Source organism: Corvus cornix, chromosome 13 (assembly GCF_000738735.6).
Source record: "Corvus cornix cornix isolate S_Up_H32 chromosome 13, ASM73873v5, whole genome shotgun sequence".
Lineage (NCBI taxonomy): Eukaryota > Metazoa > Chordata > Aves > Passeriformes > Corvidae > Corvus > Corvus cornix.
Genome location: NC_046343.1, coordinates 9,474,487 through 9,501,885, shown reverse-complemented (window position 1 = coordinate 9,501,885; position 27,399 = coordinate 9,474,487). Strand labels below are relative to the sequence as shown.

General features: G+C 43.2%; 1 long non-coding RNA gene across 2 annotated transcripts; it reads right to left on the bottom strand.

Moving 5' to 3' along the window:
* Nucleotides 1-170: 170 nt before the first annotated feature.
* Nucleotides 171-27,399, bottom strand: LOC109144615. Of its 2 annotated transcripts, none has more exons than XR_002045494.3 (3): nucleotides 27,242-27,399; nucleotides 4,326-7,829; nucleotides 171-495 (listed from the first exon to the last, which is right to left on the bottom strand). It is a non-coding gene; the product is annotated as an uncharacterized LOC109144615 (long non-coding RNA). The 2 variants fall into 2 exon arrangements; XR_002045493.3 differs by lacking the exon at nucleotides 27,242-27,399 and adding an exon at nucleotides 13,800-14,322.

Below are 27,399 nucleotides of genomic sequence, written 5' to 3'. Positions count from 1 at the left end.
ATGTTGTAGCCTCACCCACGGCTGGAAGGAGGGCAGAGGAGACAGGGCATCACCGAGAGAAAGCAGGTGATGAGTAATGTCCCATGCTGTCAGAGTTTCTTGAAATTCTTTCAGCAGTTTCAGAACTTGAGCTATGTTTAAATTTAAAAAAAAGTCTTATAGTCGAGGCATTGAGAGTTAATAGTCAAATATTTAATAAGCAAGGAAGGGATAGGACTAAATGGGTTTGGCTGCTGGTGGAGTCCCTAAGTAAGAGCAAACTGGCTCAGTGAGCTCCCTCTTTCTGTAGGAGACAGGTGGGCAGCTCCTTCTCTGGCATCCTTGGTGCTGCTCCAGCATGGCCAGTGTCACCCAGAGTGTGAAGTGGCTCCAGTGTCCTTGGCCTGAGGAAAGCCAAACTGAGAGATGAGTTGGATCCTTCCCCCTATTCTCCGAGTGCGGTTGATTGCAGCATCTGGTTGTAAGTGTGAGAATAATTCCTTGTGGGCTTTAGTACTGGTAGGAAAAAGATTGTGTTTTGTGAGGTTTCCATACGTGACACCTGCACTTCAACAGCTGAAGTGCCCTGAGGCAGCTCGTGTCTCATTACTTGAGGGCTTTTTTTAACCCTTTCCACAAGGATGGCTCCTGTGGCTGATGCATGATGGCAATGTTTGGAACTTAGGGCTGTCTTCAGGTGGGAATGAACAAGATAAGACTGAACTTATGTCCTGCTACCCTCCTTCCCTCCCAAATACCTCATTCAGGATGGATCAGTTTTTGGAGGTGTCCCCCCTCATTTCCTGTTGAAGGACTGTGCAGAGATAGCTCAACTACCACCATGCTCTTGTGTGAAAAGTGTTATCTTAGGTTCCTCAAGGAGCCAAAGTTCCCACTGAGCAACTATTCAGTATGTATAAACAGGTCAAAATCTCAGGGGTTTGGGCCACTTCGGGGAAAAGAAAACCTGCTCACATTTAGGGACAAAATACTTTAACAATTGCAATGGATCTGCCAAAGAAAATACATTCAAGCTACTAAGGAAGAAATCAGAAACTTTCTTGCTGAGATCAGAGCAGCAAAGCCTGGAAACATGAAGCAATTTGTCTCTTGTACGAGCCATATCCAGAATCAGCAGCAATAAGACTAAGTTTAATCAAACAGCGACTTTTTCTCAGTTTTTTTTCTGTTTTCATAATTTTTGATAGGAAAATGGATTTTACACATAATCCTGATGCTGTTAGTTTTCTTCCAGCTGCTTCCTATTTGTGAAAGCGTGTGTGTCATATTTATCTTGTACTCTTTAAATAACCACAATTTTATTAGTAACTCCTTATAACCTCTCTAAACATAGCACTATTTTGGGAGGAACATGACAATTTTGCGTAAGAAAACATGAAGTGTTATATAAAATGTGAAAGGAAGGGAAGGCAATGATGATAAGTGGAGCTGAGCAGAATGTTTCTGGATAGTTTTGTGAAGGAGAACGTCCCTTTGCAAAATCAATATTTGCAATGGGCAAATTTCAGTGCTGAGAAGTATTTTTAATTTCCTTTTGGAAAAATTAAATTGATTTCCTAGCCTTACCGGAAAGGCACTTCTCAATTCTCTTTCTGGCAGGAAGCAATGTGGATAAAAGTCTTCTAAGCAAGCATGTAAAAATACTAAAACACCCTCACCCTAAGTGCTCCTAAAATTGAATTGGATTATTACAGATTTTTTATTTGTGTTTTACTCCATGTCCTAGCGCGGAATGAATATTTTTAAAACATTACACATTTTTGTGGGAAAGGACTTCCATGTTCTTGTGCTAAAATAAACAAATAAAGATGCACACTAATTTCCTACTTTCTATAATACTATCTCTGCGTGGTAACAGGGTTCGATTACACACTGGTCTGTCTAAGCATTTAATCATCTGTACAACTTTCAATATACAAATGAACTTGAAAATCTTTCTGTGCTTAGAGCATCACAAAATCATGGCTAATTTTGGCCCCCGTCAAATGCTTTTCTGGTTCAGGCAAAAATAACCAACTTCACGTGTGGAAACAGTGGTTTGATTTTTGCCTCCCCCTAATATTTCTAGGCATGGTAATGGGGACACTGATACTATTTATGCAACAGAAGTATTATTGTCTAATTTGAGACTTCTCAGATTTGTTTTTTCCTTTGATTTCTGAACAGACTTCCAGAAAAATACATTGACCATGCTGAAGGTATTGCTGTGATTCATGACTTCTTCTTCATTTTTTTAAGTAAAAAAGTGCTTAATTCACTTAAGCCCCTTCAAAATTAATTGGCACATTTAGCAGTTTCCAGTAATAAATATTATTCCATCTGTTCCATTGTTTCCTGCTGAAAAGTTGTTTTGATTTTAATTTGTTTCTGATGGTTTCCCCCAACCTCTGTTTGGGGAAATCATTCCCTTTTAATTCATTTTGCTCAGAGACCGAGTGCGCTGGCAGCGTTTCCCTGCCCTGGGGCTGCAGCTGCCGGTGCCGCACCCGCAGGGCTGGCGGGAAGTGCTTCCGCAGAAAAATGGGCCTTGGTGCAGTAAGGTGATGGGATCTGATCAAGTGGTGAAGGGTCTGGGGCACAAGCCCTGCAGGAAGTGGCTGAGGGAGATGGGGTTGTTTAGTCTTGAGTAAAGGAAGGCTCATGGGAGACCCGACTGCACTCCAGAACTGCCGGAAAGGAGGTCGTGGCCAGGCGGGAACTGGTCTCTTCTCCCAGGCAACCAGCGACAGGACAAGGGAAAATGGCCTCAAGTTGCACCAGGGGAGGTTCAGGTTGGATATCAGCAAAATTTTTTCACTGAAAGAGTGTTTAAACACTGGAAGAGGCTGCCCAGGGAAGTGGTGAAATCAAAATCCCTGAAAGTGTTAAAAAAATGAGTAAATGTGGCACTTTGCTGTATGGTTTAGTGGGCATGGGGGTATTCAGTCAAAGGTTGGATTTAATGACCTTGGAGGTCTTTTCCAACCTTAATGATTCTATGATTCTTTGAGTTTCTGTAGGCAACAGCAGAGCTGAGGGTTGTCATCAAAAACTGGTGATTTTGGAGCAGAACAGTTACATTTGCACATGGTAATTTTCTGAACTTGTATGTGGCTCTTCTCACCCTCCATGCATTCCTACTCCTCCTGGGTTGGAGTATGGCCAACATCTACTACCCTGCTTGTGAAATATTCGCAACTTTTCTTTAAATGACAGCCACAAGGTATTGCTGAGTGTTTTCGTTGTTAAAATACGGCACAGGTGAAAGCGGGATGTGCTGTCCCTCACTGGTGGCTGCAGGGTTTCTGATGGCGTGGAGGCTTGCTCATAAATCCAGTAATTGGTGGGCACATTTCTTGTGTTGAGGATCACCACAGATCTCTTCCCAGAGAAAAACAAATCACTGGTTGGACACAGCTTTTAGTTCTAACAGCTGGGGTTTGATTACCTGAAGCTATTCTTGAGCTGTATTTTTCTCATTCATACAAGAGTGTAGCAATAACAAAGTGACTTTGTAAGCATCTTCCTCCATGTGAAAGTTCTGCTGCAAACTTGAGTTACATATTGATTAACTGTGGTTCTGTTTGATTTTATTTTACTACTTTGGATCCCAGGGCTTTTCTCAGTTTGCCTCTGGAGAACTTAAGAGCTGAAGTAAAACACGTACTTTGTATGGATGGTTTCCTCCTTCTGTGCTAACATTTAATTGTATTTCCCATGCACACACCATGCTGTGGAGTTTATTTTCATCTCAAGACTTCTTGTGAAATTGTGGATTGCTGAGAATGTGCTTGGGATGCTGCAGGCCAGGAAAGTCCCCTCCCTTTGCTGATGAGGAGCATGGGGGGTCCAAGTACCAAGGCAGGCAAACATTTGCTCCCTGAACCAAGAAGAATCAGATCTTCTTCCACCCACCCTGAGCTCCCAGTCTGAGCAGATCTCACTGATGATTTATTTTAAGTCAGTTCCTGCTGGTGGTGACAGGTGACTTTGGGTGATCTGTGTGCTTAATATAACAAGCAGAATCCATAGAGAATGTTATTTTTCATGAGTTATAGATTGGTTAGTGACTCCTATGTCGTGTGGTGCACAACTGGTATATAGATTTGAGCTAAACCACACACAAATGTATTGTCAGCAATCCATTTCTAAGAATTTGCTCATATTAACTTTTCCCTTTACAAAGTGCCATACAGCTTAAGGTATCAACATAGCAAAAAATTTGAAGCATCTATTGAGGCTTTTTTGGTTTGGTTTTTTTTTTTTTTTTTCCCCCTGGGATCCTTAGAAGAAATTAAAAGATAGTTTATGGGAAAGTGAATTGTGAATTACAGACTCCTACTCACCTGGATGACTGTTCAGGCAAAGCTGCGTGGCTGTCAGGGCTGTGCAGATGATGCCCTTGTGCATCTCCATTGCAGGACCAGCTGCACTGTCCCTGCTGGCTGCTCTTCATCCTCCTGTGGTCCAGGGGTGAGCCTTGGACACTGTGTTACAGAGATGCAGTGTTAGTCTTTCCCAGTGAACATCTGGTCCCACTTGCTATTCCTATCCTCCATCCAAATTTTGCAAATGTCCTTAAGTATGTTGGAGAGCTCGTGGCTGTGCAGGAGGACAAGCACCTTGATGAATAACACCATGCGCAGTGGAGCAGCGGAAATGGCCAGTGGATGAGGCGAGGTTCAGCAGGGAAGACAGAAGCAATCCGGATGAGAACTCGGAGGAGTTGGATGCCTGCAGATGGGCCGGCCCCTGCTGAACACCAGGATAGCCCACTGCCCATGGACGAGCCAGGAAAGGTTTCTAGGACAACTGATGGGCTTTGGGAACAGGGAAAGAATGGAGCCAAATCTTAAAGTCAGATGAGGAGAAAATGAGTAACATCTGCTGAGACGTGTGAAAGAGCCGTTTGTGCTCATTGCAACCCGAAGCCTTTCTCCAGCAGCCACAGCAGCATGGGCCAGCTCGCTGTCCCCCACACAGGCTGGCTGGCTCAGGGGTCGTTAGGGATGATTTATGTGCTCATTACAGCCACAGCTCTGGACACTGCCCTGTGCCTCACTGGTGTGTCCCCCAAAGCCTCAACACCCGCACGGGGGCATCAATTCACCCCTGTGTATTCATAGAGAAAAGCCTCTGTCCTGTCCCAAGGCTGCAGAGGGGTGAGGTCCTGGGGATGCTGCTGCTGTACAATTATTAGTTATACTAATGGCTCATAAATAACAGATTACTGCCAATCTTTCACTCCTGACACCGTGGGTCCACAGAGCTGCACGTCCTCTGCATCTCCCTGCTCCCTCTCCCTGCTGATGTAAGGGTAAATTTCCCCTTGACTCTGATGGGGCAAATAACTCTCCCTGCTTCTCTAGCTGGTCCCTCTGCTATTTTAACAGATCAGCTTTTTGCCTCTAATTAGGCTATTTTCTGCAATGCAGAATGTGGTTGGAAATGCTCGAGCTGGAGGTAGCGAACAGTCCAGAAGGATTGCACCTGTGGTTGCTAATCAGCGGCCGCTTCAGCAAGCTGAAATTAGGAAAGCACACAAAAGAGCGAGCAATTTTGAAAATGAGGATGAGCATCCCGAAATTTTTAAGAACAATTATGTTTTCACAGCTGTGCTGGTTGCCCCAAATGCATAGAAATCAAGTCAAAAACCGAACTCCTTTAACTCAAAGAAAATTAACCTTCATAGTTAAACTCAATGAGAAGTAAACTTACTTTCCCTTCAAATGAATACTATAGCCTTGAAAAAACCTAGCAGCAAGTTATGCTGTAATTATGTTCTTTGAATTAAAGTTTGTCAGTCCAAGCAAAATAAATAGAAACACAGGCAGGGCAATAGATATATTGGAGTAAAATTTGGCCTTGGTATGTTGTTTTCATGCTGAAGCTATGCCAAAGTTAATCTACTGTAATTGTGTCTATTACCAGATTCTACTATAAATAAAGGAGACAACCTGAGAGCTGTTGATATAATTCTTTCATTAACATATTGTTACCACCATGGAAGGACTTGGCCAGATCACATTTGTCAGGAATCAGGCCAAGAGTTACTGAATTACCCAGCAACTGTACACTTCACTTTGAAGGCACACACTGAATGTTTCCCTGTGGCTCCCACTCTGCCACTGCCACTAAAGATCTGTGGGGAGGGGAACGCAAGAGCCTTCCCCTTTTTGTCTGTGAGGAGCATTTGGGGCGGTCAGTGGGTGCTGGTGGGCCACAGCCATGTGGGACAGGGATAAAGCTTTGAGTTTGCTCTGAGGGGATTACAGGGGGTGGTCCCCAGGAGTTAGGCTGAGCAGTGGCATCCAGTGGATGCAGTCCCTCTGCACCAAGGCTTGGCTTAGGCTGGGAGCCGAGTTTAATTTGAGCTCTTTCCTTACTCTAAGACCATCCTTTGACTAGCAATATTGAGGATTAGTATGTATTTCTGATAGAAAAACTCCCTACAGTTATGCAAGGAGAGAGAGGGAGCTGGTTCTTACATGGGTGGGAATTAATCCTATGGGTTTAACTTCCAAGCATGCTATGAGGGGCTCCCTTTCCTTCCAGGCCCTGCTGCCTCTGACAGAAAGGAGGCAGTCTGTGGCTTGCTCCTATCCTGCCCAGTGCCTCCTTGGGTGCCTTTCTCTTGGATACCCTCTGAAGAAAGGTTTTTTGGTTGTCTTTAAGAAATATCAGCTTCTTTTTCTCTTTTCTACCTTTGTATGGGCTCCTGCTCTTCCTTTCCTTCCTACATGCTGCTTTTGGATGCTCAAAGGTTTTTTCTGCGCAAGTCTTCCAAATCCCACACTCACAGCAGGATTAGGAAGGGTAACTGACTGGTGATGCTTCAGATTTGTGGTATTATTCTGGCTTGAGGGTCTCAAGAGCTGTTCAAAGCATGACCTAATCCCATGCCAGTCAGCATACAACACTGTTTTGGGGGTGTCTCAAAATAAAGCTTGCCTTAAGTTCATGCAGTTTAAAAAGATGCTGGGGAACAGGGCGAATGGAGCTCTGCAATCTACATGTGTCAAAATGCAACAGAAGTAGAGAAAGAAATAGTTTTACCCACATTCCTAAAGTTATTAAGCAGCAGAAGTGAAAAAAATCCTCTCCCATGTTTGATACAGTTTTCCCTAAGTGACTATTATTTCTTTCTTTGCATCCAAAATAGGAAATTATCAAGATTATGAAATCCGAAGGAAATAGAGAAAGTAAGTAGGTAGGACAGGATACTAAGGAAAGGTTAAATCCTTTAGCAAACCTTTTCTCCTACATATAATGTGAAATATTCCAGATTTGATCATCTGCAGCTTATTTTATGTTCTTTACAGTTCATTGTTTTCTCCATTGGAAAAAAGTTTTAGCCAGTCCCTATGTGAGATCAGATGTTCATCAGTGTTCTCCCCTCTCTTTCCAAGCACTGAGTTCATTTGGCTGTTTCCTGGGAACTGTGTTCAGGGGGAGACCCATCCATTAAAAAGCACTGTGTTGTCATGAATGAAGGGTTAAAAAATATTCCCTTCTCCATTAATTTTGTCGGTATTGAAGTCTAATTTCTTGATTCACCTCATTCTCCAGGGCATTGTCCAGGTCACCCTGGCTGTGACTGTAAGCACATCCCTGTCCCCACAGGACAGGCTGCTTCAACCCCTTGCTTTAGCATGCACCCACGTCCTTTGCTTGGGGAGGTAAAACTGGGATCTGCCAAAGCATCTTGCTGCACAAAAGATGAAAAATGTTGATGGTTCAAGGAACAACTGTCCATCTGTGGGTTGATCACTAATCCTTAGTCTCCCTCAGTTGGTTGACGGATGGCAGGCTGATCATATCTGCTGCCCAATCTCTTCTCCTTGAGGATCCTGGAAAAAAATCCCAACACAAATTTACAAAGTTCTCTATCTCACCAACAGACTGAGAAAAAGAGAGAGAAACCAACAAAGCCCACAGACATGAGGAATAATTTATTCTTGACTCTGTGTCATTGGGGTGGTGCCCATTTCCTGCCATCCCACTGACTGATCTCCAGCTCCGTTACAAATCTGGAATCAGAAGCTGGGTCCTCAGGCTTTTTCCTCCTGCCCTGCAGCAAAGGAAGGGAGGCAGCTACACCCAAAATGCCCTGGCCTGAGGGAAAACTTGTGGCACAAACCAGAAGCAACAGGATCCCGAGGAGCTGTGTTTGCCCCAGAAGTTGGCTCCAGCAGCCAGGCTGTGCAATGCACATGGAAAATATGCAAGCTGGGACGTGTCTGCTGGCTCTGGCTCCTTTTCTGTTCTGGACCATTATTTTCTGCACCAGCACCTCATGAAAATATCAGAAAGGGTATGGTCCAGCCAATGAAGATCTTTTGGTCTGCTCTGAAGAACTGTGATGTGAATGTAGTGTAAACCAAAGAATGAGACTGGGTGAAGCTGGAGCTGTGCAGTCAGATTTTGACTTAATAGATGTGCTGGGAGCCTTTAGTGCATTTACTTGGCCACTGCTGGGAGTGGACCATGAGAGCTTGTTTTTGCTGCTAGCAAAGATGTGGAGTCCTTGAGTTCACTTCAGGAGAATCAAACTGTCTGACTGGAACTAAACCCAGGATTTGTCACTTCGAGAACAGATTTTCAGCTAACAAATGCTATATATGCACTTAAAAAAAAACCCTTTAATTTTGAGTGCTTTGCTGTGCAGTAAACAATGTTTTTGTGCCTGTTTTCCTATATAAATATTTATAACAAAGTTGGTGGCTACTGGTTGAATGTGAATGTTTGCTGTTCCCATGTCCATTTTTGGACATGATCTACATGTGGTTCTAATACACAGTAACTTTCTACTGCTGGAAGGCTTTGGATTAAGATCAGCTCCAGGAATTGCTTCTAGAAGAGAGTTGGACAGACTTTTATGTGCAGAAGGTTGTTAATTAGAGGCTGTTTTGATAAAGATGCTTGTGAATAGAATCATAGAATGGCTTGGGTTGGAAAGGACCTAAAAGATCACCTAGTTCCAACCCCCTGACAGGTTGCACATGGGGACATGACTGTAATGATTTCAGATGGACTTGTGACTGTTCCCTTAGTGGGTGTAGCAGGGATAGATATGAATACACCAAATTTTCTGTAGATTTTGAAAAGGTTTGGGTCTTTTTGTGTTTGGTCTCCCAGTCTCTCTCCCTGCCCTGCCTGCCAAAGCTTTGTGCATCAGTGTTTTTCCTTTATGCAAACTGGATGAGCAGAAGTTATATTTGAAATGAATCAGCAGTAGCCAGCAATGTGTGTGGGCTACGTGGCAAAATGCTGGATGCCAGATGAGGTGACATAGACTCCCCACTCTCCTCAAGCAACAAGGAGACGGGAAGACGCCATCATCCTTCAGGAATATGAGCAAACTCTCTCCATAAAACCAGTTTACTTGAAATGCAAACAATTATAATTTGACAAACCATGTTCTGCCAGGAAATGAAACAAAGAATTTTCCTGGATTTGCTAGTGAGAAAATGAGTAGAATTTATTTTAATGTCTACCAGATTTCCAAAATTCTGGAAGAAGAGTGGAGCCTGTTGTGCAGAGGTTGGTGAGGGGCTTGGGGAGATTATGGCATCTTGCTGCCCAACTGGTGACACTGGGAATGAATTTTGGTGCCACCAGTCCAGCCTGGCCCGTCCCTCTGCCACTGTGTGCAGGGTAGGAGGTAAAGTGGACAGCAGCTTAAGCCAGGCTTGAGTACTGGCAGCAAACACAATGTTCAACTCTTTTTTTTTTCCCTTCATTTAGTGGGAAAGTTACAGTCCTGACTTTCTCACAGCATTAACCCTCCCTGGGCATTTTGCTAAGTTTGGCAATGTTGGAGAATTTGTGTTTTAAGATTGTGCAGCCTTGCTTGAGGCATTTGAAGTCCCAGGAGCCTGGCAAAGCTGTCTGGTTATGTCCTCAGCATTCAACTTCTGAGAAAGCCTGGAGAAGGGCAGAAGTCTGCAATATATGGAAGTGCAGTATTTGCATCACTATCCCAAAGAGGGTGAAAAGGGGCCACAACTCAAGGTAAAACATGGCCTTAATCTCACTGCTGTCACAGACAAAATCCCTCATTACATTCAAAGAAAACCAATTCATCTCTAGTGCCTTTGTTCCTCCTTCCCCACACCTACACTCAGTTGCTTTTTACAATTGCAGCTTTAGGACACTAACATGTGTGATATTCTCCTCGTGTGGCACCTCCTCAGTCCTCCTTTCAGCCTGTGACAGACATAATCCTGCCACCAGCAGATTGCAACAGGTAATAAATTACTCTGTGTATAGAAGTGGTTCTTGCAGTTTCCATAACTTGTTCTGATTGTCCACAGCCTGTCCACTACACTGGCATGCACAGAAAATACCTGTTGTGTTTTAAAAGGAGTGTCTGGAGACAAGAAATGAGCAGTGTGGAGATGGGAATTAATTCATCATGTGCAAACTGGTCTTTTTTGCTTTCTTTGTTTTGCTATTTGTTAATGGACCAAAAAAGTACCCTTGACAGCAGATAGAAAATGAGTCCCAGTACTACCAGGGGCTCCAGTGAAGATCATGGCCCATTGCATAGGAAGGATGTGTTCACTTCCAGAAGATCTTACAGTCTAATTTAAGCCAGGAAACAGAAGGAAGGTAGATGAGGAGGAAGAGTGTGGGGGAAGAAGAGATAATGCCTCCAGGAAAGTCATTAAGTAACACATGCCTTCCTGACTTTATGTCTTTTAAAAGTATGTTTTCTCTCTCCTGTTGGGCTTTGAACCTTTCCAAGTTTATTTAAGCTATTGCAAACTTGCTGACTTAGGGAGCAAATAAGCCTTAGGGATCAAAGCAGCTGGTACTGTCGGAGGTATTGAGGGTGAAATAACACATTAGCAGAAGGAGAGCTGAGAATAAAAAGAGAAAGAAAATCCATCTTGATTATTTTGTTCTCTTTTGCTTTTAGCATCCATCCTAGCTTGATCCTTTTCATTTGAACAGGTATTAATTTTCTTTGTGTTTATTCCAACAGTATAAATATTTAATGGTCCTAGATTACGGAGTGGAAACATGAGATTAGTTCCAACCTTAAAGATTTGCGCAGGGTCTCTTCCTCACATTTGGATGACTCCCACATTGCAGGGAGGAACATCTCCCATCTCTGCAGGAGGAGCATCTCAAGCTCTATTTTGAGTTCATTTTCTTTTTCTGGTCTTGTTTGAGGCTCAGAAGACATAAACACCTCGCCCACTCCCAGTCGTTCCGTTGCTATTTTATGGTGACATGTTGTGACAGAGCAATAGCTCTGGGCTATCAGGGGGACTGGGGCATGCAGGCTCATGAGCCTGAATGCTCTTTCCTACTATTTCCTACCTGCAGCAAGCAGGCTCTGGGCTTGGGAGCTGTGCAGAGCTTTAGGCACAGAAAAATCCATGCAAATGTGGTAAATGTGGGTTATGTATGCAATATGGAAGGATCAGTGCAGATATGGTGAAGTTACTTGCACTAGTTTTTGTTACGCAAGTAGACAGATATTTCCTTTCTCAATTGCTTTCACTCCTAAATAAGACAAGAGAGCAATACAGAGTAAGGGGCCTTGGCCACTCATTTTCAGAGTGCTAAAGTGAAAAGTAATGGAGATTGCAGTACTTAGGTCTCTGAAAATCAGGCCATGCCTTTAAAAGCCCATATATCAATTTAGGTGCTTAATTTCAATCCCACAAAGTGGGGAAAAAAATAAAAGAAGGAACTTAATGATGATGATGTAAAATGGCATAACAGTTGGTAAAATTAGAGATTGAAGGCAAAGCCTGTGAGATATCAGATACAGTCTCTCCTTTGGGGCCAATGCAGGTTTACCAAAGCAATCAGCAACTCTGTGGGAGAGGCCAACTCCAAGATCCACTCTAGGTATATCAGTGGATCAGAGGAATAACGAAAACCAGCCAAAATTTGGACAGCCAGACAGCCTCGACCACTGCTCATGGACACAGAAGCACAACTGAGTCACATCTCACAACAACAGAGCTCCATCTGACATGAAGCTGACAGCACTTTAGTGGATTAATTAATTAAATACATCAAAATATAGAACAACAAAAAGCACTTCAGAAAAATGCAAAGCAAGAGATGATCTAAAGAAGAGACTTGCATCAACACCTAAGATCAACCCATGGAAACTGCAGGTTTTTCAGGACTTTAGAACTCATGTAATTAGATGGTTTTGCTGAGCACGACAGCTCAAGTGATGTCAGAGCCCATCAGGATCCCCAGCTTGTCTTTTAAATCCATTTCTGCCCTGGGAATGAGTGCTACAAAAGGAGCTTAAAATATTCATTACCAAAAATCATAATTCCAACCCCAAAATGTTCATGGTGATTTTCTCTGTTGGTTTCACTGGGGTTTGAGAAGTTGCCAGCTGTATTATGTGATAAGTCACAGCCAGTCACTATTGACAGAGGAGTCACAAATGAAAGTGTAAAGGGCTGTCCATTTTCCTTATCCTTCAGCCAAAAAAAAGCTTCAAAACTTACGTGCTCTGCTCTAAAATCCTTTTAACCAAATAACATTTAAATCTGTGTCTCACAAGTGTGATTTCACAGCATTAATATGACACTGCCATTAGCATGTGGAAGTGTATGTGACATTCCGGTGCACGTATTTATAGCAAAAATGGGACAGATTCACAGCTTGTGCAAACCACCGAGTCCCTTTTTATGGGTCTCTGATTTATGAAACCTGAGATGTTGAGGCAAACTCAGTAGCTTGTTCTTCAGCCACGTTTTAAAACTACGATATCAAATTACATTCTCTAGAGAGACAGAGTGAAGATATAGCAACTTTTCCTTTTAGCTGAAAGATCTAAAACATTACTGAAAAATTGTTTTCAGGCATTTCAAATGATTAGGCTTTTTTTTTTTTCCCTTTGCAGAAGGAAAGAAAAAGAAATATTTATTTATTTTACTTAAATCCTTAAAACTATTTCTTCTAGGAAATGCTGAAAAAAATACATAGGTGATTTTGGAAATACTCATACTTCTTTTTAGAAATACTGCCAAGTGAACATTAATATGTTACTTGAATATATTAATCTATTTTTGAGAACCATTTCAGAAAAGTCTGAGAAAAAACCTCCCCACTGCTAATGAGAAGCTATTTACTGGCTGTTTCCGATCACTTTGGGTTGAATTCTGTGTATGTTTGTTGTTTGGATTTACTTGGTGTTTTAATTAATTCATCTCACCTCAAATAGGCCTAAAGTGCAGTTTTCAGCAAAGTAATTTCATTCTCAACAGACAGGGCATTCATTACTTTTGTAATTAGAGGAAGAAGTGTGTGGGGACTAAATATGCCTTCACCTCTTTTGGATGCTTAAAAATACCTTCTTTTAAGAGGTGTTGGCAAAGCTCAGAGCTGTGAGGGATGTGACTGAGAAGGTCCCTGCATCCCTGGGATCCCAACTGTGCAGGAGCAATGCTGCTGCCCCACACGTGGCATCACCCAGGATGCAGCCTCAGCATGTGGGAATTGCAATTGGCTTTCTAAAAACCCAGGCATTCAGGGCAGCATTAAGAAACCCTTTGAGGGCAAGATATGGATCATTTTTAGTCACATCAGTATGTTCTGCAAATATGTATTTGCCTTAGTCTATAAATAAAGGCAGTAGGAGCCAGTGATCCATGAGCTTCTCTTCTCTATTTTCCTGGTAGCAAAACAAAGCATAAATATTAGAAATTGAGGAGTCTTGCCCTAATAAAGAAGTGAGGGCTTCGGTGGATGGATGCCGCGTTTGTCCCTGCCGGGTCCCTCGTGGAGCGCTCAGGCGGCGCTCTCCTGGCACCTACGCGTGCACACAACCTCACCTGCGCAGGTGGTCACGAACAGCCGCTCACAGCCACAGGCTGGGCACGAACCGGAGACACAGAGGCGGGAGGGGCTCTCTGCATGCAATTCAAACACCCCGAAGGCAACAGAGGCAAGAAAGAACAACAACCGAAAGCCCGAGCCACTTTTATCCTGAAAACTCCCAAAGGCGGGCAGAGCATCCAAAACCAATGGTCTGAGGGCTCGGGGGCAGAGGCGAGGTTGAATGGCATAACAGGGGCCAATGGGAAAAGGGATGGGAGGGGGAGAGGGCCAGTGACCAGCAGGATCTAGACAAAGGGAGAACCTTCTAGCACAGTGTCGTAAGGAGAGACCACTTTTAAGGCAACTTGGGGGGTGTAAAGTGGACTTAGCCACCGCAACATCCTAACTGTCATAAGATGGGTTTAATAACTGTGAAAGTAAATGAAGAAGTTGGTTGTCTTTTGACTTTGAGCCATCAGGCTAAGGAAGTCTAGATTTCCACTGTACAACCAAAGGGTTTGAGAACACAGGATCTAGTCTAATCTCATTACTCCAGATTGAGAAATTAAAAACAACTGTAACTGATTGCAATTGGACCAGGATCCAGTGAAGCAATGAAGCTTCCTACAAGTAAGGAGCATCTTCTGGGATTGCTTAAAGTGCTCATCGTTGGACTCCCTTCCATCTTGCCTACAGGGGCAGATGCGAGAAGCAAACTGATGCCAGTATTCATTTCTGTAATTTAAGATAAAAACATTACAGGCACTTGCCATGGCTTTAGTGGCAGGTCAAAACACCACGTCCCCACCAGGATGATCCATCTAGGAGGTATCAGCAGAGGGGGGATGGAACAAAGAGAGCTTGAAGCTCTGCATTTGTACTCAAAACCTTTCTAGACAGATGTGGTAGAAATTTCACTTTTAACCAATCCCAACCTGAGCCACTCTCTGTCCTGTGAGAGGAGAGGAGCCTGCCTGACTCTTGGCTTCCTTCTTCCCTGGAGCATGGCCTAGGCTTGACTAGAGGATCTATTGGCAGTTTCTATCCTGGTCATTTACTCCTTTTTGCAGAGTCTGACTCCACAGTACAGATGCTAAGGCACAGCTGTTTACCAGGTTTTACTGGTCAGTCATGTGAATTGTCCCCTGGTAGGTTGCCTTTTTTTTGTTTTATGTCTAACATCTTCTGGCAAAATCTGTGAAATTTTTTTTGTTTTGTTTTTTAAATTCTCATAATTAGTCACAGTGCCTGAGAAAAGACATGGAATGCTCCAGCAGAAAGATGTATGTGTCTGCTGTGGATTCCTCCCTGTCACCTTCGCAGCGAGGAGGCGTCTCGGCAGCTGTGCTACAAACATGGGCTTCTCTGCTGTGTGGTCCCACTGGTCTGTCCCACATCCCCACTTGGATCTGCCCCCAGCCTGCTTCCTCCCCTGGGATCATCCTGCTCCTGCAAAGAGGTACTGGAGCTCAGCATCCTGTGCTGCCCATGCTGAAGCCCGAGAGCACTGTCAGAACAGGAGAGGTGGGAGTGGGAGCTTCTCCAGGCTTTTGAGACCATTTGGGAATCATCATTTTCCAGGAAATATGTTTCAAATGTGGTCCTTCTGCCAATGCACCTCCTCTGACAGCCAGGCTGCCGGCTCCCTGAAGCCGTGGGGAGATCCTGGTGCCTTGTAGACGGGACAAGGAGCTGTGTTGTGGGTTATGGACTAAGCCAACTAACCCTGGTCATTTTGGAGACATCACAGTCCTGGCAGGGGTTCTTGTGTTGGTCTCCAAGTTTCATAGATCCCTTTGATATGAACAGGCTGCAGTGCCCTCCCTTCCCTCAGCTTTCCTTGTCTACTTTTGGGATGTATCTCCTAGAAATGGAGCTCCAGGAACAGCACTGCCTTCTCCCCTGCACGCAGCACTGCAGGGACACCTTCCACTAAACCATATTGCCCCAATCCACATCCAACCTGGCCTTGGACAGTTTCAGGGATGAGGCAGCCACAGCTTCTCTGAGTAACCTGGGCCAGAGCCTCTCCACCCTCAAAGGGAAGAATTTCCTCCTAACATCTAATCTAAATCTCCCCTCTTTTAGTTTAAAACTGTTCCCCCTTGTCCTATCACTATTTGCCTGTGTAAATAAAGCTCATTCATGCAAAGAATTTTTCTTTCTCCTACAGTTTAGTTACAGAAAATCAGATTTACATCAGCTTGGCAGAGAGTAGAAATTTGGCTGCTGTTCTCCATAACATATATGCAAAATATAATATATGCCTGAGATTTCTATGTAGGCTGATACCGTTTTATGTAAGGCTCTGACAGTAGCCACACCAAAAAAGAGAAAGGTTTTGAAAGGCTTTTTTTTGGTGTCCTCTTTTCTTGCACCCCTTAAGTGAAAATGAGTAGATAAAATCAACCAGATGATGTTTGCATAGTCTTGCTGAAGCCGGGAGTGGGTCTGGGCAGTGAAGATTATCTCCAGATCCCAAGTGCTCTAATGGCTTGCAGGGATGCTGGCCATGGAAGCTGCTTCTGTGGATGTACTCAGAGCGGCTGACTTCAAAGCAGGGCTGGGAATTGGTTCCTATTCCATAAAAATTAATTTCTCCCTCCACAGTGGGGCTCTGTGCAAGTGCAGAAGGGTTCACGACACAGTGAGGCTTCACTAAAATGGATGAAAGGAGACTATGAACAAATTTCTGGATTCTACTGGGGCATGTCTTCACAATTCCTCATTTCCTATCATTTTAACAGGTTCCCAAACATTTACTCATCTTTATAGAGTGTTAATCTCCTGTTGCCAGCTTTTCAATTGTTTGTAACTGCAATGTATTTGCAAACTGCCTCTCTTAAGCAATGACAGCCTTGAGCAAAAAGTGATTTAAAAATAATTTCTTGATTAAAAAAATGTTGTGTCAGACAGATGGTAACAGGTAGTAAGTGGAGCACTAAGTCTTTGGTAAACCAAAGTCTGATTTACCAGTAACAAATAAAATAGTTCCAGCAACCCAATGAAATCCTATAACATTGTTGGGGTTGACCAGGGCACCAAGATAAGGGTTAAGGTATTAGACTATTTTTTAAAGAGAAAATGGGATTGTCCTTTCTGTTCCATGAGACAGGTGAGGATGGGATTTAAGAGAGTTACTTCACTTAAATGAAAGGAAACAAGAGGTCCTGGCTGTTACACCAGGCTTCCGATATCTGCCTCTGCTTCTCTTGGTTGCTTTTGCTCCCCACAGCTGTCATTTGTGAGGTTGAGGTAAATTTGAGCAGCCTTATGCTACCTAGATATGGCACTACAGATGCATGCATTGTAGTCATAGGGGTCAAACCCATCTAGGGTTGTCCAAGACATTTATCCTACATCTTATAACTTCTCTGTAGAACAGCTGGAAGTTTCTGTCCCTGCCCAGCTCAGCATGCTTTAACCATGCTGGGTCCCCAGTGACAGCAGAGCCAGCTCCCCCTCTACAGCAGCTCCTCTGTGTGTCCTTCCTTCTGACTGAGTCGTCCTGGGTGGTGCTCGGCCCCTCTGTGTGTCCCCATGGCTACAGATGAGCCTCTTTGTTCAGTCTTGGGTAATTTTCCACTTTCCAGACCCTCCTCCATGCAATAAATTAAGTCAGTGTGGCTTCCCAGCTCAGCCCCTTGTTGGCGTAGGGACTGTGTTACTGCATCCTGCTCCCAGCCCCTACCCAGAGCTGAGCGTCTTCTCCAACGTGGGGGATCTGCATGCCCACACCAGGAACGTGACACATTTCCCTCTGCTAAAAACACAACCAGAAATCATGAATTGTGTGTCACCCCAGTCCACTGATTTTCACACCAGTTTGTCTTTTCTTTCTAAGAGAGGAACATCAGACATCCCAAATGTGGCACCTCCAAACTGCCAAGAAATCATAAAGTCACTCTCTGTTATGTGCAGTGCCTTATAGCAAAGAAATTGCTAATAATATCAACCATTTAGCTCTTACTCCTTTGTTTGTCACTCTATTTTAGTTCTAATCTCCAGTCTAAAATCCCTGCCTACTCCAGCCTGGCTGGAAGTTTCGGGAACTGCAGAAATCACCAAGTTGTTTGTCCCACTGAATACAGGGCATGTTCCTGGGAAGAGCAAAACAGGGAAACACTATGGACACACAAAGGAAGAAAAATCCTGGGAGAAATTATGTCAGTGAGTAAATCTTCTGGTATCCATTAAAAGGTAATAATTCCAACCAAAGGAAGGGGGATTTTCCCAATGTGAAATGAAATAAACATCCAGAAATGATTTGTGTGTGTGTTCAAATTTAAATTTAGAATTTTATTAAGTACATTGTTCAAAGGCCCTTTTCTTCCCAGGGTAGTTTGGCTATGATCTTCTCTTGAGAAAGAGAATCCCTGCACAGAACACAGCCTCACTTTGCTCAGCCCTCACCATGCAAAAGCCACCATACTGGGACAGTAGGCAGCAGACCTTTCCCTTTTTTAATTACTGCTGTGGTCCTGGTAGATGCACAGCATCCCAGAGTTGAATTGGAGGATTTCTGTGCTAGGTTTGTGCTGAAAATAGATCTGGATAGTCATGGGACAGGTAAGAGGTGAGGGAGATCCCTGCCTGATGCCCTGCCATGGAGCTGGGGGATTTCCAGGTTGGAGAGTGCTCAGTATCCAACTTTCAGACCAGTTTTCCATTGGAAATGATGCTCCAGCTCTCCCAGCTTTGTCATTTTGAGGCTAGTTTAAGTCATCAGAATGTGTGTAAGTCCCCAAACTGCATCACACCATCACAAGCTGACACCAGCCTGACTTGACCTGGCTCTGGGGTGCTCAGGCTGTTGCTGTTCTTTGATTAGGTTTTTCCCTGACTAAACCATATTGTTGCAAATGAAGTGCCCAAGGGCTTTTCATTTAAGTTGAAATCCAAAAACTTCTGTGACCTATTCCTCTTAGAAGGCTGGATTTCAGACAAAGCTGTCTGTATGGCAGCACTTAGGTTGGATACAGGTTTTTGAAATTGCTGCAGCATTTTTTGTGCAATTACATTCAAGAAACTATTACAAAGCAGCTATTTATGAAAGACAAGCTGGCTCATGGTTGAGGCTTTTTATTTCACTCACTTCTTGACTAAAAAAGGGACTTTTGTGCATCTTCAAATACTTCCCTGAGTAGAGAGAAGCTCACACTGAAACATGTATGCCATGCTCTGAGGTAGTAGGGCTGATTAAATAAAAAAAAAGGTATTGATTGTTAAAATGTTTGTGTTTGCTGAGCACAAGGAACTCTCTGTGCTCTTATTAAAGTCACAAAAGTAACTATTAATTTTATCCTGCCCCCGCTCCAAGAGTAAAAATCAACTCAAGTCTGTGTCATTAACTCAGTGTGGCATCTGAGTGACTGCTGGGATCTCAAGTGCTTTTTTCCTATCCTACAAGAATCTCTGAGTTTTAATATTCACATACGTTCAGCTGCCCAATTTTCCCGTCTGTGGTCCCATATTACAGTGTGCCCACTGGAGACCTCCTTCACGGAACAACACAGTATTTTAACTGTGCATGACCCTTCATCTTACCATTTATCTCCATTAATAATGCGGTTTGTTTCTTTAGTTTTTCCATTGATTTCCTGTGGTGGCCTGGAAGAGTCTAAGTTGCCTTTGCCTATAAACCCATTTGGCACATGGGCACGCATCGAGTTCACTCGTGTGGAATTCCCCTGGAAATTCCAACCGGGAGGACTGGCAGTGTAACCGTGGTCCCAGGCCTCTGCAGACAACCATCTTGTGCTGTCTGAAATGCAACATAACCTCAGAAATAAAAATTTGGCCCCAGTGATCAGGATCCAGATGGATAAATTCAAGCTGGGAGCCCAGTTTTGACCCATGTCTGATTTAAATGCAAAGTATGGTAAATCATTTTAAGCTGTTCCTGCGTGCGTTCAGGCTCACCCATGTGAGCAGTCTCATTGAAGTCAATTATGAATGATGGCATTTCTTTCTTCTTTATTCACTGCTGATTTCTGGTACAGGGTGTAAATGACTCTTTTATTGCCTTTGACACCAAAATCCCATAGCCACTACAGGGACATCACACTAATTGATAAATGCTGCTTGATTGGGGTGGCTTTTAATTTTATAATCCTGTTAAGAATGATAGATATGTCAAATATTTGTGCCTGCTGGAGAGAACATATTATTTTGCTCTAAGGTTTCCAGTTTAATTTTTTTTGAGCAATTGGGCAGAACCACTGCTGTAAGATGAACAGATGCTCTTCAGCTGTACTTTTCCATAAATGATTTGGTTCTGTGGTTTTTTTGTTCCCCTACCAGGCATATCAAGTTCAAAAGAAAATGTTGCCTCTCACTAATGAGAAGATTAATCTCATTCACATATGCAGCAGACTTTGTCAACTCTGTTGAAAGTTTGATGACCTTTAAGAGACAAAGTTTTAGTGTGCCCAAAATAAATAATTCATCTTTCACAGATTTGCCCTGTGTATCTATCTGCTTAAATCCAAAGCATGCTGATTAAAGCTTCTGAGTGCAATTATCTTCCTACTTCATTGAGATAAAAATCTCTATTTTCTTACTGCACTTCAAAGCACAATTGCTCATTTAAGGATATCACCAATCCGATGTACATGGGGTCCATTTTTGCTCTGACTTATGCTCTCCACAGCCTTCTTCAAAATTTGACAAAAAAGCCTGAATTTCCTTTTCCAGCACTGAAAGCTGAAATGTGTAACTAATCCTTCTGTAAAATCTTTGAAATGTTGTCTTCACACACAACCAGAAAATTCATTTCTGTTCCCATGTACAGGGAGAAAAATGTCATGTAGGCAAGTGGCAAGATGTGATTTACTTTGATTACTGCAATTACTGTCACTGCTGGACTCCTTCCACCTCTGAAGGCTGAAGGCAGCAAATTGCCAAGAGAACCCATTGCCCTCGTCTCTCCCCTGTGCAATGCCCACTTGGCTGATTTCTTGCCCCACCTGTTGCCCTTTTGGCTTTCAGCTGGATTTTTGCACATCATGATGCGTGTAAATAACAGCAGCTTGGAGTGCAGCCAAAAGGACTGCTCATGGGGACATGCTCAGGGGCAGACCACAGAATCACAGAAACATAGAATTGGGAGGGACCCACAAGGATCACTGAAGTCCAACTCCTGACCCTGCACAGGACACCCCAAGAACCCACCAGGTGTCTGGTCCCTGCCCCAAAAAACGCGCAGCCACCGCGGCTTCCCTCCAGCCATGGGCGTCAGGGGGCAGGTTTGAAGCCTCCTGCAGTGCCCACATGCAGATAAATAAGCTGATTATAAAATAGCCAAGCAGATGGTCTCTTTTGTTGCTACCTGTGAGAATAAGCACAGTCCTCCTATATCCCTGGGAGGAAGGAAACAGCTCCGTGGACATCACGCAGCTCTCAGTTTATTTAGGACACTCTCTGAAAGAAATGCTGAATGAATATTGCAGCCATTTCAATGAATCCTTCCTGGCCCCACATGAAATTAGACCAAACTGGCACCATGTCACCTTGTTAATAGAGAGAACAAATATTCCCTCTGGCAAAAATCCTGCTTCAGCCTTGAAAAAATGTTGGGATTTTTTTCATGCAGGAATTGAAATTGGTCTTACATGCTCTCTGGATTGAATGCTGCTTGTCATAGATGAAACAATGAAAATGAAATGGGAAATAACAAGGGATTGCTGGGTTTTTAAAGGTGATTTACAGAAGAAAGGAAATCCTAGAGATTAGGAAATTGTTTAAATACCAGTGACAGTCAAATATGGAAACGTTCCAAAGTCAGAGATTAGGGAAAAAAAAAAGGAAAATATAGGAATTGCAAAGAAAAAAGCCACAAGGAGGGGAAAGTATATTCAAAAAGAAAAGAGTATCCATGGAAAGAAAAGCAAAAAGCCTCTTAAAACCAGAAACAAGGCACCTTGCTTTCTGGCAGTTACCAGCAACAAGGAAGACTCCACCTGCCAACCCAAATTTTTACATCAGTAAATCAGCACGCAGGTAAAATAACAGGATGTTGGAAATGAAACAATTGACCCTAATTAGCAGATCAGATACCACTCCCACACACTCACTGCTCGAAGCACTGAGCCAGAGCTCAGGTTTGATCCCACTCGGTGGGGATAACCCTCTTCCCATCCACATGTGCACATTTCCTTCGTCTGGAGGTTGCAAGGTGGGTTTGGCTCCGTGGTGAGGGAGGGGGACGCAGCTGCCCATGAGCCAGCATGATCCTCTGGGACCCTCCACCCCAGGTGCCAGCTGAGGAACCAGTGAAACAGGGAAAGTTGGGTGAGAAAAAGGATCTTGAGATGCTGAAGCCAATCTCTTCTTGGCAATGAAAAGGAAGTTTTAAGTACTGGAGAAGGAATAATCAAATCTGTTAAAAAAAGGAAGAGCAGCCTGGTTGTATGAAGATCATCCCATTAGCATGTCACATATGCTCATACTCCAAAATACTCAACAGCTCAACCCAGAGTGCGTATGAAACAGAAAAACAACGGCACATTAATGGAATTATGGGATGGGGAATATAAATCATAAAATAAATCACCTGAATTGAAAGCTGAATTTTGAGCCTCTGGACCAACATAAGGCCTGTGATGTATGTGGAGAGTCAGTCTCATGTCTTTTGTTCAATTTAATGGGAGTGTTATAGCTGGAATCCCTCACATTGCACTGCATGTGCTACTGCCCTTGGTAGAAACTATTGATGGCCAGTGATTTTGATTTTATCTTATGCTTTTGTGACTTAATACTCTCATGAGCACTTCTGACCTGTGGTGTTTGCTTGACAAAGAGGACTGAGCTGTGGGTAATACTAACACGGAGAAACTGCCCAGAGTTATGGCCATGTTAGGATTTCAGAAGAAGGGTAGGAGACCATTTAGTTTTGCAATATTTGAGTATCTGAATTGTTTGCCAGCATTGAATTCATTTGTGAAAATCAAGAAAAGATTAAATAATTACCTAATCACAGTTACATACTAATGTTGATGCAAATTTGATGAAGGCGCCCAGTGAGAATCATAACTGAAAATCTCTGGTTAAGTTGTCCTTCAAATAAGTGTGTAAAAAATGATGTAGATCTCACAGTTGTGTTTAAGGGAATGGTATTTTTGGACATTTCCTCTGCCAGCCCATATTGGGTTGAACCTGTCAGACGGCCAAGCTTTTTTGCTTTTAGTGATCAGTACTGGTCCTGCTCCAGTGAACTCATGAACAATGAACATCAAAACTTGATGTTTTAATTGACTGGTCAGAAAGAAGCCTGGGCAAGGTATCAAGGGCCCTCCATCTCTTTGATCAGTGATCAGAATCACCTCAATGTATCTCACCCATCCATACCACCAAAGCCATGGCAGAGACCATATGAAAATTACAGCCCTGTTAATACATATTAAATAGTACTTCTTTAACAGATGGGAAACCATAAACAGTTTCCTAAGATGCATAAACAAATTAAAGAGAACTTCCAGCTTTGACATCTTAATAGGCTGTGATGAGTAATTTGGCATCATGACAACATCTCTGTCAAGATAAGGAGTGTTGGGATGAAATTGCTCTTTGAAAGAGTTATTTAGTAGCTTTCCTATCTGAGCACAGATTATCTGGTTTATGGAGGACAGCAGAAGGTCTTGCTAGGGAAGTTTATCTGACTTGGCTCTCGGGGCTTTATCCTGTCACCAAGATCATTACCATGATACTTTTCATGTGAATCAGCTCTGTTCCTCTATTTTTCTTAAAAAAACAGGGTCTGACTCATATTTCACAGATGAGATTGGTACAACAGGGGAAGGGCTTAGTTGATTGTTGAAAGAAAAAACTGTTAGCCTCTTTTGTTATGGTTAGGTTATTTTCTGTAATGACAATTTACCAAAGTTAATGCTACTACCTGGAAAATAAAAAAAGTTGTAGTTGCCTACTATTCACCAATAATTTATTAAAACCAGTGGCAAGAATAAATCCTTGAAAATAAGGCTTCACATATGTACATGTTTCAGTTGCAGACTGCAACTGAAATAAGCAGTGATTCATGGCAAATGAAGTTGGAATTAATTAGAGAATCCCTGGCCTGTAACAGCCACCCTGTTTTCTCTAGACATTCGATTTGGGAAGATAATGGTTATTGGCACACACAGTGGTGCAATAGACCCATAAGCAGGTTTTTCCACTTTCTCCAGAGATGAACACCGTATTGCAACAGTGCAGGGTACTGTAATATGGAGAAGCCCCAGGAACGTGGATGGGATGTTTATCATAATGCAGTTTCCATCCTGCCCTCTCTCGGTTATTAATTGCAATTTTCAGTGCAAAGAGAGATATATCTACACCAAGGCTTGGCACAGCTTGGCTGCTCACATCTTGTATCTCAGCAAATTGAAAATGCTCCAAGGCCCAGCCAGCTCAGCGGGGCTGTAGCTGAAGGGAGTAGAAAGGGGAATCCTAACCATATAGATGTCCGTGTGTGGAGGTGGTGCTTGGGGACATGGGTCAGTGGTGGACTTGGCAGTGCTGGGGGGAACAGTTGGACTTGATGACCTTTGAGGTCTTTTCCAACCATAGTTAAGCACAGAAAGGTCAATGGCCTTAATCATGTGTGATCAGAGCTCAGAGCCTGCCCATACCCTGCTCCTCCAGGTAACATTAAGCAGATAAACTCCCTTCTGGCAAAGGGAAAGCAGCAAACCTGAAATAGTTGTGCAGCTCAGCTTTTAGGTGTCATTTCCCTGTGCATCCCTCATAATCCCTGAAGTTGCTGTCTTGGTAATAATCTAGCAATTAAAAGAAAATATTGGTATTTAATTACACTTGTCAATCAACCGGGAATGGGTTTTCCTTATCAAGAGGAGCTGGATTTGATTTTGCCACTTAGAAATGAATGTTAAAGACTCTTGTAGAATAAAACTTTAATTAGGAAAGGAGATTTGGATTAACATGTAAGGCAGAGAGAGAATGAAAGGTCCTCAAAAATCATCTGAGTATGATTCACAGGAAGAGATGAACCTAAATATGGGAACAGATTTTTTTTTTTAAAGAAAAGAGCTGCTATATGGTGGTAAAGCTCTTGGGTAGAAGAGGCACAGGAGGGATTTTGATGAGGCTAGGATGTCTCTATTCATTCTACTTCCCTGCTCTTAATATTTAGTTATTTCAGATATTCAAAGTCTGGTCAGAAAGTACACACATACACTGTGGGGCATTAGAAAATCCTCAGGATTTGAATGCCTGACTCTCATAGATTTAGATATCAGAGGAGACAATGTCTCTTCTGAGAGATTTGAAAAAGGTACATTTTTTTGTCACTTTCTGGTGGTGTTGGTGACATGGGGGGTGCTGCCCACCTGCACCTCATTCCTAAGTCCACAGAGCCCTGGTCCTGCCCTGGCATATCCATACCAGGATCTGCTCCAGGTGCCAGTGACTGTACCCTGATAAATCCCAATGTGCTAAACTCAGTACTCAGCTCTATGTTTTTTTCAGACTCGTTCCCAAAAAATACTGAATTTCATGGCATTGACTCCTGATCCTTGGATGGCTTCTTCATCCCTTCTCAGGTGTGTCTCCAAAGGTTGATGCCTCAGGGATTCAGTAAATCACTTGCACTTTTATTTTCTTTTGGGTACTTTTATTTTATTTTGGGTTTCATGGGAAACTGGAAAAAGTTGAAAATACACTCAGAGAAATCAGAATTCATAGAGGTCTGTTCTGCTCTGCACATTGACTCAGAACAAGGCTGGATGCAGGGTTGCCTGGAGGATAGCAGTGCTGCTTACTGTGTAGACTGGAAAACAGCTCTGCTGTCACACCAAGATTCTTCCAACTGGGGGATGTTGAAATCCATGTTCTGAATTCTTGGGTATTACTACAATGTGCCCCAAAATAGTTTTCCATGGAACAAACTGGCAAATATCACAAGGCAAGATGAAATCTCATAAGAATGTGCTGAATGGCTAATGTCAATGGAAATGTACTTCATACATTGCCAGAGAGATTTTCAGGCAGAAACAAAAACCAACCCCAACCTCCCAAACAAATGATTTCCTGTCCACTTACAGTTCTTTAGTGCTCCCCTCTGAAAAAATTGCAGGAATCAGACCCAAAAGATATAATTAATCTCATATTAGCAATCTGGGAGGATGTTGCTGGAGCAGGGATGGGGTATGTGTTCCACCAGCACACTGACCAGTGTGAAACTGGGCTGGAAGGTTTCTGCCATGTTAAGGATTTGCTTTTAAACTTTCTTCTTGAGGTATTCTTCTGCTCAGTCATTAGTTTCTCCATTGAGTACATTACCCCCCTCAAAATCATGTTTTTTTCTAATCTGTCTGCCTGGACATGTTTCTGGATATTTGTATTCTATCACCTATTCTATTTGTATTCTATCATGATCAGTATAGAATTTGCCTGTCAAAAAACTACAGGAAATATTCAGCTTTATAGCTGAGAAAAAATGTTTGTCACTTGTGTGATCTAACCTGAAAGAAAGAATTTTTCCCTTCAGAAATTTTGCTTTAAAGTCTGTCAAAATATTTTAATGGTGTTAGTGGAGACCTTATCCCAGGGCTGCCTCAGCCTTCACAGTAGGAGAAACAGGCTGCTCCTTACATACCTCCGGACTGAGAGCTCTGGTTTGAGGAATGGAGGCTTTGGTTTCTTCTCATTTTAGTTCTGGTGCTCAGAATTCACCTCTCTGCTGGGAGCTGTTCAATGCACCAAGATGCAGGAGGGCTCTGGGGTTGGCTTTTTGAAGGTTCATGCAATTCTCTGTGGTTCATCAGCCAACAAAACGGGGATGGGAAGAAGCTCTCCCCAGCCCCAGGGAACAGCAGCTCCTCTCTGTTCTCAGCTGGAAAAGCAACACCCACCACTCCCTCCATGGCCACTTGTATGTTCAGCTTACAGAATCACAGGGTCATAAAGGTTGGAAAAGCCCTCTGAGATCATCGAGTCCAGCCATTAACCCAGCACTGCCAGGGCCACCACTAAACCATGTCCCCAAGTGTCACATTTACAAATATTTTGAACACTTCCATGGACAGTGATTCCACCACTTCCCTGATCAGCACGTTCTGATGCTTGACCACTCTTTCCACAAAGAAATTTTCCCTAATATCCAATCTAACTGTCCCCTGGTGCAATTTGAGTCCATTTTGTCTTGTCCTATCTCTCATTACATGGGAGAAGAGCCCAATTCCCACCTGGCTGCACCCTCCTATCAGGGAGTTGTGGAGAGCAGGAAGGTCCCCTTTGAGCCTCCTTTTCTCCAGGCTGAGCCCCCTCAGTTCCCTCAGCTGCTCCTCATCAGACTTGTGCTCCAGACCCTTTCCCAGCTCCATTGCCCTTCTCCGGACACACTCCCATTCCTGTTGCTAGATGTTGCTTCTTCATATGCAAGGCTTGGAATTTAATCCCACAACCTGGACAAGACAGACATTAATCTGCAGGCACTTACAGACTTTCCTTCTTGCCTCACTTTTTTTTTCCTTTGATGGTTGTTTTAGATGCATCTGTGTTTGCTTTAGGACTCAGACCAGAGCTATGTACTCTACAGCAGACACTGGGGCTTATCCTGAGGTCTTCCGTGTGTTGTTTTCATTAGAATCCTGGTTG